General features: G+C 44.4%; 1 protein-coding gene and 1 pseudogene across 1 annotated transcript in view; one reads left to right on the top strand and one right to left on the bottom strand.

Moving 5' to 3' along the window:
• The window catches only part of PITPNC1 (phosphatidylinositol transfer protein, cytoplasmic 1), a 290502-nt gene that overhangs the window by 252400 nt on the left and 18260 nt on the right, over positions 1-19842 (bottom strand). The gene's annotated exons all lie outside the window — the stretch shown is intronic.
• On the top strand, positions 8158-8277 carry LOC111724054 (annotated as a pseudogene).

Raw genomic sequence — 19842 nt, 5'->3', positions numbered from 1 at the left:
TTTTATATACAATTTGAAATATTTTCATCAAACTGGTTAACATAGCCTTCATGTCATTTTCTTAGTTATTGTGTTAAGACATTTATATTCTACACACAGCAAAGAGAAGTGAAGAATGGCAGTACATTTTTACAAGTGTAATAAATGTGCCGTATATTCCGGTTTGCTTTGGGGGTAAGCATTATCTCTAAAAGTCAATGTTTTCACTCTGAAAGACGTGGCTGTTGCACCTGTACCACGTCTAAGTTGGGACTTCGTTGCTTTTTTGACCAAAGTTCCTTGCAAAACATACAGAAGCGAGGCGAGTACGATGTGATCTTCAGAAAATGTTACAAGGCTTCAGACAAAATAAAGTCAGAATGAGTTTCTGTGTTCAGGAAAATGTCATACGTTAGATTTCATTTATTAAGGCCATTGTAAGGCCATTTGATGACCACATGCACCTAATTGTAATAGCCAACATTTCATTAGCTCTGATTTTTGAGAGAACCAAGGCAATAAAAAAAAGAGATATTAACAGTTAACTCCATAGTACATTCGGGGAACTGTAGTTTGATTTGGCTGGAGCTCGGGACAGGATAAGAAGAAAACCAGTTCAGGAGGACTTCACATGTCACGCAAAGGGGCTTACACTTGGATTCCCAAAGAGACCGTGCTGACCCAAGGGATTCGGAGAATGTGGCATGGTTCTTCTTATTGAGAAATTTATGGGAGTGACAGCCAGAGAGTCTGATGAGCTGAAAAAAGGCAGGAGAGAAATGAAGGAGGGCCGAGGAGACTGGAAAACCTTCCCTGGGAATGGAGCATTTCAGCTGGGCCCTGGAGGGCAGGTAGAATTTTGACAGTAGTCGATGGCAACAAAGAGCATAAAAGATCAAGAGAATGTGCAAAGACATCCAGCAGAAAAACAGAAGCTACTTGGAAAATGGTGGGTGTTCCGACCCAACAGTAAATTTAGATGCAAGGGAAGCACCCTGCTCACATATCAATAGACTGCCCTTTGTCCCCGTTATTCTCTGTAGACATAGCACTAATCACGATCTGTCACTGTTCCTACCTGGCTGTGATTATTTTTTGTTGTTTACTGTCTGACCAGGGCTTGACAAACATTTTCTTTTCTTTTTTTTTTTTTTTTTTTTTTTTTTTTTTTTTGAGACAGAGCCTCAAGCTGTCCCCCCTGGGTAGAGTGCCGTGGCATTACAGCTCACAGCAACCTCCAACTCCTGGGCTCAAGCGAGTCTCCTGCCTCCGCCTCCCAAGTAGCTGGGACCACAGGTGCCCGCCACAGCGCCCAGCTATTTTTTGGTTGCAGCCGTCATTGTTGTTTGGCGGGTCCGGGCTGGGGATTCGAACCCGCCACCTTAGGTGTACGTGGCTGGCGCCTTAGCCGGTTGAGCTATAGGCGCCTAGCCTTCTTTTCTTTTTTGAGACAGAGTTCCACTATGTGCCCGCAGTAGAGTGCTGTGGAGTCACAGCTCACAGCAACCTCAAACTCTTGGGTTCAAATGATCTCTTGCCTCAGTCTCCCTAGTAGCTGGGACTACAGGTGCCCTCCACAACACCCAGCTATTTTTTTTTGTTTGTTTGTTTAGCAGGCCTAGGCCAGGTTCAAACCCACTAGCCCCAGTGCATGTGGCCAGCACCCTAACCACTGAGCATAGGCACCAAACCTTGACAATTTTTTTTAATAATGAGATAATATTAGCCTGGACAGCACAGTAAGACCCTGTCTCTATAAATAATTAAATATTTCTCTTGTCTCGCCTCTAGAGTAGCTGAGACTATAGGCACCGGCCATAATGCCCTGCTATTTTTCTAGAGATGAGATCTCACTCTGGCTCAGGCTGCTCTCCAACTCCTGAGTTCAGGCAATCCACCTGCCTTGGCCTCCCAGAGTGCTAGGGTTACAGGCGTGAGCCTCAATGCCTGGCCTTAAACAAATTTTTTTAACTAGCCAAGCATGGTGGCACATACCTGTAGTCTCAGCTATAGGGAGAGTGAGGCTAGAGGATCACTTGAACCCAGGAATTCAAGATTCCAGTGAGCTATGATCATGCCACCGCACTCAAGCCTGAGCGAGAGAGTGACACCCTGTCTCTAAAAGAAATGAGAAAGAGAATCAGAGAGTAACTATTTCCAGCTTTGCAGACCATATGATCTCTCTGAAAACTACTAAATTCAGCCATTGTCGCGTGAAAGCCACCATAAAAAATACAGAAGTGAGCGCGTGTGGTCGTGTTCCAGTATGACCTTGTTTACAAGAATAGGTGGCAGGCTGCTGCTGTTAGTTCCAGAGGACACCCAGCTCAGAATGTGCAGTGAGGCGGTGGGCCCCACGCAGAGCCTGTCCTTAGTGTCACTGTGGGTGTATGACAGCCCTCAGGCTTTGCATCCTAAGCTCTGTGTCTGGTGCAGCTTATGGGAAGAAGCATCTTGGGAACTGCTAGAATAACCTCTCGTGTTGCCTTTTGCGATTCTCTGGAAGTGAAGGAACAGCCTCCTCCCAAGCAGTGCCCGGGTGTCACCCCTGGTGCCACCTGGCTGGGGGCTATTTCATCTGTGCCTTACAGCAGCCCCTCTTCTCGTCTCCTCCCTGACCACACGTCTTTTCCTCTCTCATCCCACGTCTTGACTCCCCAGTCCCTTCTGCGCACCTCAGTCTCCAGCACTCACCTGCCTGCCTGTGCCCTCATCTGTGGTCCCCCTACCTCCAGGGTGCGGTCAGGGCCCTGGGATCAGTCCTCTGCCCCACCTGCCTCCACACCAAGCTGCCCCTGGGGGAGACTGGGTCTGCGGGAACCACACCTCATCTCTGCCTGTTCCCCTGAGAAACCCAGCTCACACCTGATGCTGGTGCCTATTATTTGTCAAAAGAAAAAGGTTTCTCCTATTAAACGGAATAGAACAGTCCCAGATACTGTTATGAACTCAAGACGTAGCCTTCGGGTGAACCTGCCACCAGAATGACAGTACTTGCAGATGGGGAAAGAATAAAAACAAAAAGGCCAAAAAAAAAAAAAGAATTGGTGGCCGGCTGGAATTGGCGCCCTTGGAATGTGGTTTGCAGACCCTTAGAATTTTATATAAATAGAATTTCCCATAAGGAGCTCATACAGTGTATATTTCTTTTTTTGGCCTAGCTTTTTTTCACTCTGCCTAATTATTTGGAACTTCTTCCCTGGTGTTGTGTGTGCATAAATGGTTCATTTCCCTTTACTGCTGGATAGTATTCGTTGAAAAGATATACTACATGTTCATGCAGTCACCTATGGATGGACAGCTGGGTGGCTTCTAGGTTCAGGGTATAGAAACAAGGCGAGCACAGTCATTTTTGATTTTTTCCCCCTTCCCTTCTCTTTCAAAAGCACCTCGTACTTGATCATGGGTTGAAAGTTGGTACAGCTGGGTAAAGATACCCATACGGGCTCGTTACCTCATTCTCTCTATTTGTAGATAGCTTTAAACTTTTCCATAATAAAAAATATTGAAGCACATTATAAAGTGTATTTGATATCAATACTAAGAATATTCAATAATTCTACAGCTCAGCTAATGGGTCAAACTCCATGGTTTTATTGAAAGAATATTTAGGTGGCGCCTGTGGCTCAAAGGAGTAGGGTGCTAGCCCCATATGCCAGAGGTGGCGGGTTCAAACCCAGCCCCGGCCAAAAAAAAAAAAAAAGAAAGAATGTTTAAGTTTGGCTCGGTGCCCATAGCTCAGTGAGTAGGTCGCCAACCACATACACCAAGGCTGGTAGGTTCGTGCTCAGCCCGGGCCTGCTAAACAGCAATAACAACTGCAACCAAAAACTAGCCAGGCGTTGTGACGGGCGCCTGCAGTCCTAGCCGCTTGGGAGGCTGAGGCAAGAGAATCGCTTGAGCCCAAGATTTTGAGGTTGCTGTGAGCTGTGACGCCACGGCACTCTACCCAGGGCAACATAGTGAGACTCTTGTCTCAGCAAAAGAAAAAGAAAGAAAGAAAGAAAGAAAGAAAGAACATTTAAGTTTGACTCCCCTATAATATTCCATTCATGGAGAGTGTTCAAAATACTGATTCTTAGACCTCCTGAGTCAGGACCCACCACTCCACTCCAAGTCACTCTTAGGAGCAGGAAGTTTGAAAAATACTGAATTCTCTCTTTCTGGATGATCTAACCTCCCCAGATTTGGTTTCATATCAGAAAGAGAGGAACAAGAAATTTACGTCGCCGGAGGCCATCTCTTTCTATGCCTTCCTTGCCATTTCTCCTTCATCACTCTCCAATTCTCACGTAAGCTGATGTTGTATCAAGTAGCCAGCATGTTCCAGAGGAAAACTGTAAGGTGGAGACTACTGACAAGACCTAGAAAGAGATCTGCGAATGGGAAACAAGGTAAGGAAAGGAAAAAGGAACTTAAGTGTAAAGAGAAATATGTAAGGAAATAGAATAGCAGACCTAGCTGCTTCCACTGTCTTCCAATGCCCTCTCTTGTAGGTTGCAGTTTCTGTTTAAGGTAAGGTCACAGCAGATCGGGAGCCTAATGACTGGGGTGAGGGATGAGGTCGTGGAGGTTTTAATCTAGTCTCTAGCTTTGTTGGAAAACTTGCTTAGTTCCAAACATCCTGGCGCTTGTGCCATGAGCACCTGGTTTTGTCAGTACCTGCTTGGAATTCTGACCCATCACTCATCTCCTCTAAATAAACTACCTGATCCTCAGGACACATTAAACCCAGCCCCAGGCCACCGGCCAAGTCCTGTGCTCAGTTTGGAAAGGTTTATTATTAATAGTTGGAGCAGTATTAATGCATATGTACTGAGTCCTTACTAATAGGCAAGGGTTGAGGCATTTCCACACAAGATCTGCAAATGAGGCTTCTCATTTTATAATTAAGGGAAGTATGGGCCCTGGTCAATTCAGTGGACCTGCATAAGGTCATAAAGAAAGGTCTAGGGCGAAAGTATGGGTGGGGAGATTTGAAGACCCTCTCCCTGAGGTTGCTCTGAGGATTAGGGACAAGCCTGTTTGAATCACCAAACCATGGTTTTTCTTTTTTTTTTTTTTTCCTTCTTCTTCTTATTTTTCTGAGACAGTCTCACTTTGTTGCCCTCAGTAGAGTCCCATGATGTCATAGCTCACAGCAACCTCCAACTCTTGGGCTCAAGTGATTCTCTTGCCTTAGCCTCCCGAGTAGCTGGGACTACAGGTGCCCGCCACATCACTGGGCTATTTTTAGAGACAGGGTCTTGCTCTTGCTCAGGTTGGTCTCAAACCTGTGAGCTCAGGCAATCCACTTGCCTCAACCTCCAAGGGTGCTAGGATTATAGGCATGAGCCACTGCTCCAGGCCCAACTATGGTTTTTCTTAGAGAAGCACAGTGCTACAGTGAGGGCGCTTAGAACAGTGGTTTTCAACCTTTTTAATCTCACAGCACACTTGAACCTATAGTTAAACTTCCACAGCACGCTTAAATTATATTGATCAAAAAAAAAAAAAAGAATATATATACTGTGCTTTGAACACTTTTCAAAAATAATTTAATTAATGGTCTTTAAAATTTTTCGTGGCACACCTACGTTCCTCTCACAGCACGCAGCTGAAAATCACTGGCTAAGACTCTGGACGCAGAATGTCTGTGTTCAAATCCGAGTTCTGCTACTCACTTCTCTGTGCCTCAGTTTCTCATGTATAACATAGAGACAGGAGTAGAATCCACCTCCTAAGGTTGCTGTGTCAGTTAAACCAATTAAAATACATAAATGTTTAGCCCAGATTAAGGACCCCCAAAATGACAGCCACCATTACTCCCGGTGCAAGGAGTAAAGTCAAGCCCACCTTCCTCTCAGCCCTGTGCACCAGCTCTAACAACTACTCATCGCCTTGCTCCTGAGACCGAGTTGCCTCTGTGCAGGCAAGTTTCCAATTCTTTAATACAGGCCTGGTGACCTACTCAAAACACAAGTGCCCCTGAGGCTGGGGCACCTTGTCAGTCTCCTCCCTTCTCCTGCTGTCACTCCTGCCTGAGAAGTGGCATCCTGTCCTGAGTCCCAGCTCCAACCTGGAGCACTTCCCCACATGAGTCTCTGACACTGCCAGGCAGCCTGCCTGCCTTCCCTAGCCACCTGCTTCCAGAGGTCTTTCTTCCCCACCAGTGGCCATCCCTATTGGCCGGTGGTCTGGAACAAGCCTGCTGTGCTTTCCAGGTATGGCTCTCTTTCCTTATAAGTAGTAGATTTTCCCACCCCCAGAGAGCATTCCTGGCTCCTTCCAGGTTCTGCCCAGTGTGGTGGCTCATACCTGTAATCCTAGCACTCTGGGAGGCCGAGGCAGGTGTATTGTCTGAGCTCAGGAATTCAAGACCAGCCTGAGCAAGAGCAGGACCCTGTCACCGGCATTCTAACGGGCACTTGTAGTCCCAGCTACTGGGGAGGCTGAGGCAAGAGAATCACTTGTGCCCAAGTCTTTGAGGTTGCTGTGAGTTATGACACCACGGCACTCAACCCCAGGTTGACAAAATACAACCAAAAAAAAACTTCCTTCAAATTTCTGAGTGCTACATACCCACCCGGCTCTGTCATACCTCACCCTTTCCCATGACATGACAGTGTACAATGAGATAACGAGACAGGACAGCTGTCTCATCCTGTGGGCATGATTTTGTTTTAGCACAACCATTATAGGCTAATAAGTAGGTACCAAGAAAGAGAAGCAGCCATTCCCCATCCCCTCCACACCCTGACTCTGCCAACTATGATATATTACTTGCTCTAGACCAGTGGTTCTCACCTTCCTAATGCCGTGACCCTTTAATGCAGTTCCTTATGTTGTGGTGACCTCCAACCATAAAATTATTTTCCTTGGTACTTCATCACTGTAATTTTACTACTGCTATGAATCGTAATGTAAATATCTGATATGCAGGATGTATTTTCATCATTACAAAGGGGTGGCGATCTACCGGTTGAGAACCGCTGCTCTAGACCTGACATAAGATAGTAATAGTAAGCTGATGTGATGTTGCTTTAATACAAAGGCTCACGTACTGCCAGCAAAAACCTTTCCCACCTCATCAGCCAAAGATCTGTTTAAGCTACACACTAATATTTGAAAATGTAACGAGATGCTAATTGCATACTAGGTTTTCTAGCTATTGGCCTTTTGCTTGGGTGAAATCATTCTTACTAATGAAATACCAGGGGCCTACAAGGCAAATTTCACTTGCCCCAATACTACTGCCTTCGTTGTGGCAGTGACTTTTTTTCTTTGAAGAGACACAGAACAAACAGAATGCTTGAAACTAAGTTCTCCCCAAATGTAAGTCTGCTACACTGCCAATAGCAGCAGAACTATTACAATCACTTTGGAAAACGGGCACGCTCTATACTCCTAGGCATAAACCCCAGAGAGAAACTCACACAGTGATCTAGAGACGCTCGAATGTGTTCACGGCAACAGTGTTCATAATAGCAACCCAATGGGTATGAACGAAGAATGGATAAACACCTTATGGCAGATTCCTATAAAAGATACTAGAGAGCCGTTAAATAAATGGATGCTTTGCAGTTACACGCATCAATCTCAGTATTAAAATGCTGAGTGAAAAAGAGCAATCTACATGAGTAAAAAGTAACGCTGGGACAATGGATATACATCCACGTACTAAAAAACAAATCTGTACCCCCACCCCCACTCCGTATGTTAATGCAAAACTTTAACTCAAAATGGACCAAACACCTAAATGCAAAAACTAAAATTATAAAACTCTTAGAAGAAAACATAGGTGTCAAACTTTGTGACCCTGGGTTAGGGAATGGTTTCTTAGATATTAAACAAAGAAGCACAAGGGAATCCAAGGAAAAAGATACACTAGATTTCATAAAAATTTAAAACTGCTAGCTTGGTGCCTATAGATCAGTGGTTACAGCACCGGCCACATACACTGAGGGTGGCAGGTTTGAACCCTGCCTGGGCCAGCAAAACAACAATGATGGCTGTAACGAGAAAATAGCAGGGCGCTGTGGCGGGCACCTGTAGTCCCAGCTCCTTGGGAGGCTGCGGCAAGAAAATCGCTTAAGCCCAAGAGTTGGAGGTTACTGTGAGCTGTGACTCCAAGGCACTCTACTGAGGGCAACAAATTGAGATGGTGTCTCAAAAAAAGAAAAAAATGTAAAACTTCTGATTCTTCTGTGGTTCACAAGCACAGTGATTAGGTTGTCACGTGCATGTGTGTGTGTGTGTGTGTGTGTGACGTGTTTCTCTCAGACCTTGTTAAGACATCAGCATGTTAGCCATGTGACATAAAAAAAAATAAATTTTAAAACTTATCTAAAAATTTAAAACTTTTGTGCCTTAAAGGTTATAATTTTTATAAAAAAGTGAAAAGACAACCCATAGAATTGGAGAAAACTTTTGCAAATCAAATATCTGACAAGAGTCCAGCCTCCAGAATACAGGGCTCTGACAACCCAACAGTAAAAGGCACGCAACACAATTAAAAACCGGACGGAGGATTTGAATAGACATGTCTTCAGAGAAGACACACGAGCAGCAGAAGTAGAAAGATCAGCATCATTAGATGTTAGGGGAATGCAAATCAAAACCACAACGACAGGCCACTTCACACCCGCTAGGATGGCTCGACTCAAAAAGACAGAATGTAGAGTGTGGGCAAGAAGGTGGAGACCCCAGAACCCTAATACGCTGTAGGTACGAAGGTCAAATGCCGCAGTCACAGCGGAGAACAGCACGGCAGCTCCTCCCAAAGCTAACCATGAATTACCACAGGACGCTGCGATTCCACCCCTACAGGGATACTGGATATATCCAAAATCACTGGAGCAGGTGTTTAATCAAAAGCTTGCACAGGAATGTTCACAGCAGCATTGCTCGTAATAGCCAAGAGGTAGAAACAATCCAAAAGTCTATCAACAAATGGATGCAGAAACGGAATGCTGTATATCCACACAATGAATTATTATCAGGCCCTAGGAAAAGGAACGGGGTAGCACTCCATGCTGCAACGCAGACCTTTGAAACATGCGCGAACCAAAGGAAGCCAAAGACAAATATATATGGTGTATTTTATTTATATGAAATGTCCACAATAGGCAAATCCATAGAGATAGGACGTAAGATTGGTGGTTGCCGGTGGTTGGGGGAAAGAAGGGAGAGAGGAGTGATGGCCACTGGGTGTAAGGTTTCTTTGGGGAGCAATGACGGTATTCCAGAATTGGCTGGATGCAGTGGTGTGCACCTGCAGTCCCAGCTACTTGGGAGGCTGAAGTAGGGGCAACATAGTAAGAGCAAGACCCTATTTCTAGAGGAAAAAAAGAAAAAAGGAAATGTTCTGGTACTGAACAGTGGTGATGGTGGTCCAACCTTCGGAATATACTAAAAACCACCAACCTGTACATCTATGTAAAAGAGTGAATTTTGTGGTGTGTGAATTACATCTCAATACAACATTTTAATAGGAGACTACATCCCCTATCGTACCATATGTACAGGGCCTGGGATCAGGAAGAAACAGAGAAAATGTCAAATGAACTTGTAACAATAAGCCAGGCAATGGATTTATGGATATATTCATGCCTATTCAATAGTCAACCAATATATATATATATATATCTAAAGAGAGCCATATATTTTTTCCTGTTTTTTAAGCCACAATCAACACAAAATTAAATCTGAATTTAAATGACGCTAAGCTGGTGGTCAATCTCAACTAACCAGCAAGCACTGTAAGGTGAGCCGCTGCTGGGAGTCAAAGAATAAAAACGGCAATGATCGCAATCCTGGAAGGACTCATAATCTAAACCATGAGTGTCCACCAGCTCCAATTTACTCATAGAATAATCTTACCCAATATTTTGTCATTCCCAGCACCAGCTACTAGTTTTAAGCACCCCATTTTGGCTGGGCACAGTGGCTCACTCCTGTAATCCCAGCACTTGGGGAGGCCAAGGGGGTAGATTGCCTGAGCTCACAAGTTCGAGACCAGCCTGAACTAGAGTGAGACCTTGTCTCTAAAAATAGCTGGACATTGTGGCAGGTGCCTGTAATCCCAGCTACTCAGGAGGCTGAGGGCAAGAGAATTGCTTGGGCCCAGGAATCTGAGGTTGCTGTGAGCTATGACGCCACACCACTCTACCAGGGGTAACAAAGGGAGACTCTGTCTCAAAAAGAAAAAAAAGACAAGCCTGAGCAAGAGCTAGACCCCATCCCTACCAAAAATAGAAAAACAATCTGGCATCATAGCAGGCACCTATAGTCCCAGCTACTTGGGAGGCTGAGGCAGGAGGATGCGCTTGAGCCTAGGAAATTGAGGTTGCTGTGAGCTAGGTCACCATGGCACTCCATCTCAAAAAAAAGCAACCCATAACTGGGTTTCATAAAATTAAACAATTAAAACATTAAATATATTCTACACTGAACTTTAAAAATTTAGTTTAAAAATATTTTTTTTTGAGACACAGCCTCAAGCTATCACCCTAGGTAGAATACCATAGCATCACAGCTCACAGCACCTCCAACTCCTGAGCTCAAGTGAGTCTCCTGCCTCAGCCTCCCAAGCAGCCGGGACTACAGGCACCCACCACAATACCTGCTACTTTTTTTTTTTTGGTTGCAGCCGTCACTGTTGTTTGGCGGGCTCAAACTGGATTCGAACCTGCCAACTCAGGTGTATGTGGCTGGTGCCTTACCCGCTTCAGGCACCGAGCCTGAAAATAGATTTCATTTTCCTTTTGTAAATCTGCTTTTAAGGACTTATAGGATTAGAGCGTGCATGGTGAATTCTAAGGAACTTATTTAGTAGGCTTCCTTTTCCATGGCAAGTCATGTATTTTTAAAACCCTGACTTGGGGCAGCACCTGTGGCTCAGTGGGTTGGGCGCTGGCCCATTACCAAGGGTGGCGAGTTTAAACCAAGCCCCGGCCAAAAGACAACACAAAAATAGCTGGGCGTTGTGGCAGGCACCCATGGTTCCAGCAGCTTGGGAGGCTAAGGCAAGAGAATCACCTAAGCCCAAGGGTAGAGGCTGCTGTGAGCTGTGATGCCACAGCACTTTATTGAGGGCAACATGATGAGACTCTATCTCTTAAAAAAAACAAAAAAAACAAACAACCCTGACTTAAATGATATCTTAAGATTATCTCACATTCTTATCTAGGCGCTATTACATCTTAGTTTCTGAATATTCATATATAATGACATCTTGAAGTGCCCTGTTTGCAAGATGCAATCTAGGCAGACACAGAAGCTTTCTAAAAACAATCAAGATTGATTCCCTCGAGATTTATAATAGCTGGAAGGTAATCTAAAATCGTATCTATGTTCCCAGTTTTACCAAAGAATGGCAAGTATAAATAGTTTTAAGTTAACAGTCTCTTTCCACTAAAGAGATTAATATTCTTCATTTACATCACAGTTTCTGGCACATATGCTTCTGAACGTATCATCCAGTAAATAACTCAGAAACATATATCCGTTTTGGTACATTGATACAATTAATGTGATAACGAAGTAACGTAACGTCTGCTTCTCTTTGGCTATAGAAAACAATGATGGTGTTGGAAAAAGCAGGTGGAATTTGTAGCCAAAGAACTCTGGATTCAAACTCTACTCTGCCATTAACTACCTGGGTGATTCTGGCAAATTCTCTGAGCCTCTATTTCCATATTTATACAATGGAGATAATAGGCTCCACCTTGGAAGATAATTGCAAAGATGAAATGAGATGGGGCCAGGCACAGTGGCTCACGCCTGTAATCCTAACACTCTGGGAGGCTGAGGTGGGTGGATGGCCTGAGCTCTGAAGCTGGAGACCAGCCTGAGCAAGAGGGAGACCTCATCTCTAAAAATAGCCAGGCATTGTGTCAGGTGCCTATAGTCCTAGCTACTTAGGAGGCTGAGGCAAGAGGAACACTTGAGCCCAAGAGTTTGAGGTTGCTGTGTGCTGTGACACCACAGCACTCTACCCAGTGCAACATAGTGAGACACTGTCTCAAAAAAAAAACAAAACTCTTTTTGTCACCCTGGGTAGAGTGCTGTGGCGTCACAGCTCATAGCAACTTCAAACTCTTGGGCTTAAGCGACTCTCTTGCCTCAGCCTCCCAAGGAGCTGATACTACAGGCACTCACCACAACACCTGGCTATTTTTTTTGTTGCAGCTGTCGTTGTTTAGCTGGCCCAGGCTGGGTTCAAACCCACTAGCTTCAGTGTATGTGGCCGGCACCAGAACCACTGTGCTATGGGTGTGGAGCCCCCCCCAAATTTTAAAAATAATTTTAAAAAGGCTGGGTGCTCAAGTAGCTAAGGCGTCAGCCACAAACACCAGACTGGCAGGTTCAAATCCAGCTGGGGCCTGCCAAACAACAATGACAACTACAACCAAAAAAATAGCTGGGCGTTGTGGTGGGCACCTGTAGTCCCAGCTACTTGGGAGGCTGACACAAGAGAATTGCTTCAAGCCAGGAGTTGGAGGTTGCTGTGAGCTGTATGTCACAGCACTCTACCCAGGGCGACAGCTTGAGGCTCTGTATCAAAAAATAAAAATAAAAATAATTTTAAAAAAAGATGAAATGAGATGATTAACACTTTGGGTCTGTTACAGTGGAAAGTTCTACAGATACTAGACCCCTGCATCTTCCCTTCCAGCTTGCTAAGTAAATATCCACAGGAACAAATATGTAATTTCAATTAAATATTTATACACTTTTTAAAGACTGGCTTTATCATTGAATTTACTCCTCTGCATGCTAAATTATAATCTTAGTTAAACTGTTTCACAAAGTCTCTAATAAGAACCTTATTTTTTAAATTAAAACTAATGAGGAAGCAGGGAATACTCCATTCTGAAGCTTGTTAATGTAATTGAGGGTTTCATTTCTACACCCAAATACCTACTGGTTTCTGCAACAAAGAGAAGCAGCCACGACCTATATTTCATGATTTCCATGTTACTGAAAAGTCAGTGGCTTGGAGGAGGACAGGGAAGCAGGCTCATTACGTCTGCCACGGAAGCGCAGGGGAATGGCTAATACAGCACAGAAAGAAGCAGGAATCAGAAACAGTTGGTGGGACTTCAAACCAGCAATGCCATTCGTCACATTTACATTGCAAACTCCTGTGGTTACAGTTGCTGTTCTTACGGTATGGGGGCTTATTCGGGGTAGATTTCCCACACACAGGTTAGAGAGGCAGTTTTACCAGGAGATCACGTGGAGAAGGCCAAGTGTAGCTGACCACCTTGTCAAAAGCAGCCGGCAGTTTGATGCGGCTTTGGAAAATGACAAGGCCAGCGCTAAAGCATCAACAAGGCCGGAGGGGCTCAAGCTCCAGAGATTTCATCACTGATCCTCCAATTCTCCTGGCGCAGAGGTCAGCAAACAACAGCCCAGGGGCCAAACCCAGCCTGCTACCTGTTTTTGTATGGCCCCACACCTACAAATGGATTTGGCATTTTTCAGTGGGAAAGAAATCAAAAGAAGACTATGTCAGTGCAAGTCAAAATTATATGAAATTCAAATCCCAACGTCCATAAGTGTTATGGCTGGGTGTGGTGGCTAACGCCTATAATCCCAGCACTCTGGGAGGCTGAGGCAGGTGGACTGCCTGAGCTTATAGGTTGGAGACCAGCCTGAGCTAGAAACTCAGCCTCTAAAAATAGCAGGTGTTGTGGCAGACACCTGTAGTCCCACCTACTTTAGAGGCTGAGTCAAGAGAATTGCTGGAGCCCAAGAGTTTGAGGTTGCTATGAGCTATGGCACTCTACCAAGGGCCCCAAAGCAAAACAAGGTCAGGGTAGAGCAGTTGCAACAGAGACCTTATGGCCTGCAAGTCTAAAATATTTCTCTCTGGCCCTTTACAGAAAAAGTCAGCTGACCCCGGCTCTAAAGCATGGTGTTCAGTATTTTTTAAAGGACGATAACAAAGAAGAACCACAGGAATGGCCAGGGAGACGCAAAACCATTTCAGAAATTGAATGGCTGAAGGGAGTACTAAAGCCAGGAGAAGAGGAGACCAAAGGACAAGATTATAGATTGTTTTAAATATTTAAAGACTCAGCCAGTGGAAGGGGCTTGTGTTTGTGTCACTATAGTGAGGAAAACAATTTTGAAAGTTCTAGGGCGTCAGAGATCAACTAACCTACAGGTAAGCACTGTCAAAAGAATCAAAGTTGACAGTCTTTGAGATCACACTGCAACAGAGTCGGCACCCTGCTGTGGATGGAATTTAAGCCAAAAGACAAGCCGATCACCATCCATCATTATTACAGAAAGGACTCTTAGAGTGGGTAAGAAGTTCAACCGGTTTCATGTTCAGTTTCTATGATTTTATCTCCAAAGAAAGAAAATGATCATAATTGGCAGGTGAAAGCATAATGAGCAATTTCTTCTACTACGTTCACTAAGGATTGGACCCCACAAAGAAATAGATTTGTATTATATGTTTACATATGTGTTACGTCATATATTTATATGCAATAGATGTATATCAATTAAAACGGACATGTTAAAAAGAGGTCTTGTTTTCAAATAAAGAATACATCAGCTACAATAAGAATCACATTAGGAAAAGATGGGCTATTTTTAGGAGAAGGGCTCCGGTTACACAAAATAAGGACAGGACAGCCACTGTGCGCTACTACGGGAAATTGGCACGGCGCTGCTTAAAAGAGGAAAAAACCTATATATAAAAATGGAAAGGGAGAGAAACGGGTTTCTAGAAAGTGCTCATATATAAAACACAGTTAAGGGCACAGTTGACTTGTGCCGGACTTCTCCGCAAAATAGCTTTACAAATGACTTCACAAAGCACAGCCACCTGTTAGGCTGCTATTTTGGCCTATCTATTTTCAATGGCTATCCTGACACCCCAGCAAGAGACACACCACCATAGCAACATAAACATCAGTGTCCTGGAAAATAAAATTTAAAGCAGTAATTTATAGCCCCTGCCAAGCTGGAAATAAACTCATCCTTAAGCATTTATTACTGTGACACAACATTCCCACTGGGCAAATTCAGATACCATGGATGACTCGGGGATTCCCGCAGGCTATTTGGAAAGTAGAGATTCCAAAAATAAAGGTATTTGAAAGTGGGAGGTAGGCCTGGCCTGTGCAAGGTGGCTCAGGCCTGTAATCCTAGCACTCTGGGAGGCCAAGGCAGGTGGATCACCTGAGCTCATGAGTTTGAAATCAGCCTGAGCCAACACAAGACCTGTCTCTACTAAAAATAGAAAAACTAGCCGGGCATTGCGATGGGCATCTGTAGTCCCAGCTATTTGGCAGACTAAGGCAGGAGGATTGTCTGAACCCAAGGGTCTGAGGTTGCTGTGAGCTAGGCTGACACTATGGCACTCCAGCCTGGGGTAACAAAGTGAGACTCTGTCTCCCAAAATGAAGAAAGAAAGAAAAATGAGAAGATAAATCAGGCTTGAAAGTGCTTATGCCTCTTTTCAGGGTGATACTTCCCATGGGGCACTGACCAGGACTTAAAAGTGTGAGTGTTTTGTAAGGTGTGGGTGGTTTACAATTAATTCCAAAAGATCCCACAGGAGCAGAAAGAAAGCTAAACACCCTGCTTGGAGAGGAGACACTCCCCCAGGAATGTCTTAGAGTGGCAGCAAAGCCCCATCGTCTGAGACAGGGTGGGCAGGTTATACCCCAGCCTATGATTCTGAGAGCTGCAGATCCTGAGTCCAGCCCTGAAATCATAGTCCATCGGCTCTGTGGTCACTTTGCCACTGCGATTTTTACCTTTCTTCTTAATTTTTCTCCAAAAGAGAGGCCTGGAAGTTTCTGGGGACAGGTCCTTCTCCAAGTCTACAGAAGAGATTCTAGGTCAGGACAACACAGGAACTCAGCGTAGCCCTTTGAGATGAAAAACTGATGATAGGCTCAGCGCCTGTAGCTCAGTGGTTAGGGTGCCAGCCACACACACCAGGGCTGGTGGGCTCAAACCTGGCCTGGGCCTGCTAAACAACAATGACAACTACAACAACAACAAAATAGCCGGGCCTTGTGGAGGGTGCCTGTAGACCCAGCTACTTGGGAGGCTGAGGCAAGAGAATCACTTAAGCCCAATCGCTGTGAGCTGTGTCTACCAAGGGTGACATAGTGAGACTCTGTCTCAAAAAAAAAAAGAAAGAAAGAAAAAGAAAAGAAAAATAGATGATGAGGCTTCTGTGATGTCAGGGATTTGGCAGCTTTGGCTAGTAAAACCAGTGCTAAACTCCCTCTTTAAAAAATAAGATAGTTTCAGGGCTGCGCCTGTGGCTCAAAGGAGTAGGGCACCAGCCCCATATGCCAGAAGTGGTGGGTTCAAACCCAGCTCCAGCCAAAATAAATAAATAATTTATAAAAAATTAGCAAAAACTTAGCAAAAATAAACAAATAAATAAAATAAGATAGTTTCTGACAGACATAACCAACATTTAAAAAAAGAAAGAAAAATAAGGCCAGGCACGGTGCCTCACACCTGTAATCCTAGCACTCTGGGAGGCTGAGGCAGGAGGATTGCTTGAGCTCAGGAGTTTGAGACCAGCCTGAGCAAGAGTGAGACCCCCATCTCTACTAAAAAATAGAAAAATTAGCTCAGTGTTGTGGTGGGCACTTGAACCCAGGAGTTTGAGGTGGCTGTGAGCAAGGCTGACACCATGGCCCTCTAGCCCGAGCCACAGAGTGAGACTCTGTCTCTAAATAAATAAATAAATACGGAAAAAAAAGAAAAATACACAACTCCTTCAGAACACAGCCAAAAGGTTGAGTGCCTACGTAAATAATGGCTAATATACTTGATCCTTCAGAAGTGTTTCTTTTTTAAAAGGCTTAAGGGGATTATTCTCTTTGGACAACTAACAGCCTAATTACTATTTTTTTTTTTTAAACCACCACCACCAAGCTCCTTCTCAGCCAAATCTTGGCACGCAAACATCTCCAGGCACACCTGTATCTGTGCTCTGAGTGGTGCTGCTCAGAATCAGAATTACACCCAGCTGTGTCCAAGTTGTTGCCATCAGACACAATCCCAAAGAGGTGAGCTAGTAAGTCCTGAATCTTGAGACTTTTTCGTTTTGAACATGATGCCTCCTTAGGAGCAGCAAGAACATATTTTAAAAATGAGCACTCCTCACAGCCTTTGATATTCCAGGGTTTGAGGCTCGGGCTTGCAAGGTACAATCTGTCCCCTATTACTAAATGCAATTCTAGTTCCTAAACTCCCAGCACTTGGGAGTTGGGGAGGGAATTAAATAGCCACATTTCGTATCTTTAAACCTGTCTCAGTTTCACAGCTTTTCTGAGGTTTGAGAAAACCACTCTCATCCACCTCGCCACTTTTCCAGAGGCTACAAGAATCCAGGATGGTGAGGCCGGAGAGGTGGACGAGCCACACTGGTCTTTCCAGCGGCATCACCATTACAATTTCAAGTCAGGGCAAATTCAGCAAACTGGTCCTGAGCGCAGGCCATGTCACGAGGACACGAACCACAGCAAACTTAAACATCTCAGAAGACATGCCCCTGGTCTCAAGCACAAACAGCTCTAGTGATAACCTGTCTTCAAAACTACCCATCCACAGAAGCAGGTAATTATAGGTCCCTTTTCTCAAACATCTATCCAGTGTTGTTTTTCTACTTTAATTGCCAATTACCAGTTTAATGAGAGTGTTGTTTTCTGCGGCTTCTGTATAGCAGATGTGCGATATTTTGGCAACATTCAGGGTTAAACAGACACCTGTCGTCCTAGGTACCCTGCAAAACTGTCCTCAGACTGAATGGAAATTCTGAAGACCAACATTTTTCTAGATAACTTCCTAAGAGCCTTGAGTGTGGCAGGAGCACTGTCCTAAAAAAATCTATTCATAATAAAATCCAGGTCATTGGCTAGAGAGTTGCAAGCTTTATTGGTAGACATCACTAAAAGAATTGACAAGGCTGGCTCGGCGCCTGTAGCTCGACTGGCTAAGGCGCCAGCCACATACACCTAAGGTGGCAGGTTCGAATCCAGCCCAGACCCGCCAAGCAACAATGACGGCTGCAACCAAAAAATGGCCAGGCGTTGTGGCGGGCGCCTGTGGTCCCAGCTACTTGGGAGGTGGAGACAGGAGACTCGCTTGAGCCCAGAAGTTGGAGGTTGCTGTGAGCTGTGATGCCACGGCACTCTGCCCAGGGGGACAGCTTGAGGCTCTGTCTCACAAAAAAAAAAAAAAAAGAATTGACAAGGCTGAAAATGCTACAAAGTTAATTTATTAATAAGCCATTATGACTTAAATTATTTTTTTCTCCTGAGTTAAACATTTATAAAATCCTAAAAAAATAAGCTAACCTTTTAACAGTACTTTCTTACTCAGAAAAAGGGTTCAATTAATGTCTATTTGCCCCTGGTACAGGAATAAAGCATTGACTTTAATCAAATATTCTGTCTTGCACTTTAACAGAACCCTCGGTGCCAACCCTGCTTGTTTGAAATGCTTCTAAAATGCATCCGTTCTTCTTCCTGCCTAAGTACTCTGAACAAAATGTAGTTTTTCTGTTGAATGACGAGATAGTAGCACTCCTAAATTACAAATGTCAAGAACTGCTGCTGTTGCTGCAAAGGTGTGGGCAGGTCACTAACTGAGTCATTCATGCCCACCCAAATTACAGATAGAGGCCCATCTTGTCATTTTCTTCCTTTGAAAGAGGAATTTAGAAAAAATTCCAGTTAGATTCCATTAATCCGAGTTTACTGGGTTTGTTTCAAGAAATGATGAATGAGTTTAATGATAACATAACCAATGTTTTAACAAAACCCCAAAACTGGGCAGAGCGCAGAGGCTCACGGCTATAATCCTCGCACTCTGGGAGGCCAAGGGAGGAGAGAGCTCGGGAGTTTGAGACCAGGTTGAGGGAAAGCAAGACCCCATCCCTATTAAAAGTAGAAAAATTAATTGGGCTTTGTGGCAGGTGCCTGTAGTCCCAGCTACTTGGGAGGCTGAGGCGGGAAGATCAATGGAACCCAGGAGTTTAAGGTTGCTGTGAGCTAGGCTGATGCTATGCACGCTAGCTTGGGCCAACACAGTGAGACTCTGTCTCAAGAAACAACAACAACAATAAAAATATGACCAGAGACCTAGAGTAGTCAAATTCATAGACACAGAAAATAGGATGGTAGTTGTCAGGAATTGGGGTGGGGGATGAGGAAGAAATGGGGAGATACATGTTTAAAGGGCATAGAGTTTCAATTTGACCTAATGGAAACTGTGCTCAAGATAAATGGTGGTGATGGTTGCACAACATGTGAATGTACTTAATGCTACCTAAACTGTATACTTACAAATGCTTAGGATGGCAAATTTTATGTTATGTATATTTTACCATAATTTTTTAAAACAATAAAAATGGGGATTTTTTTTGAGACAGAGTCTCACTATGTTGCCCTGGGTAGAGTGCCATGGAGTCACAGCTCACAGCAACCTCAAACTCTTGGGCTCAAGAGATTCCCAAGTAGCTGGGACTATAGGCACCCACCACAACACCCAACTTTTTTTCTTTTTTTTGTAGTTGTCATTGTTGTTTGTCAGACCTGCGCTGGGTTCAAACCCACAAGCCCCAGTGTATGTGGCTGGTCCCCTAACCGCTGAGCTATCGGCTCTGAGCCTAAAAATCTATTTTAAAAAACTGATCAGGAGGTACATATCCAATTAAGTGTGGCCGCCTTCAAATAGTTCATTTTAGGTGACAACATGTTTCTTTTTTTTGAGACGGAGCCTCAAGCTGTTGCCCTGGGTAGAGTGCCGTGGCACCACAGCTCACAGCAACCTCCAACTCCTGGGCTTAAGTGATTCTCCTGCCTCCGCCTCCCAAGTAGCTGGGAC

This window comes from Otolemur garnettii, unplaced genomic scaffold, assembly GCF_000181295.1.
Source record: "Otolemur garnettii isolate 467f Iridium unplaced genomic scaffold, OtoGar3 scaffold00018, whole genome shotgun sequence".
Lineage (NCBI taxonomy): Eukaryota > Metazoa > Chordata > Mammalia > Primates > Galagidae > Otolemur > Otolemur garnettii.
Note: the sequence above shows the minus strand (reverse complement) of the source record. Positions and strands in the feature narration are given on the sequence as shown.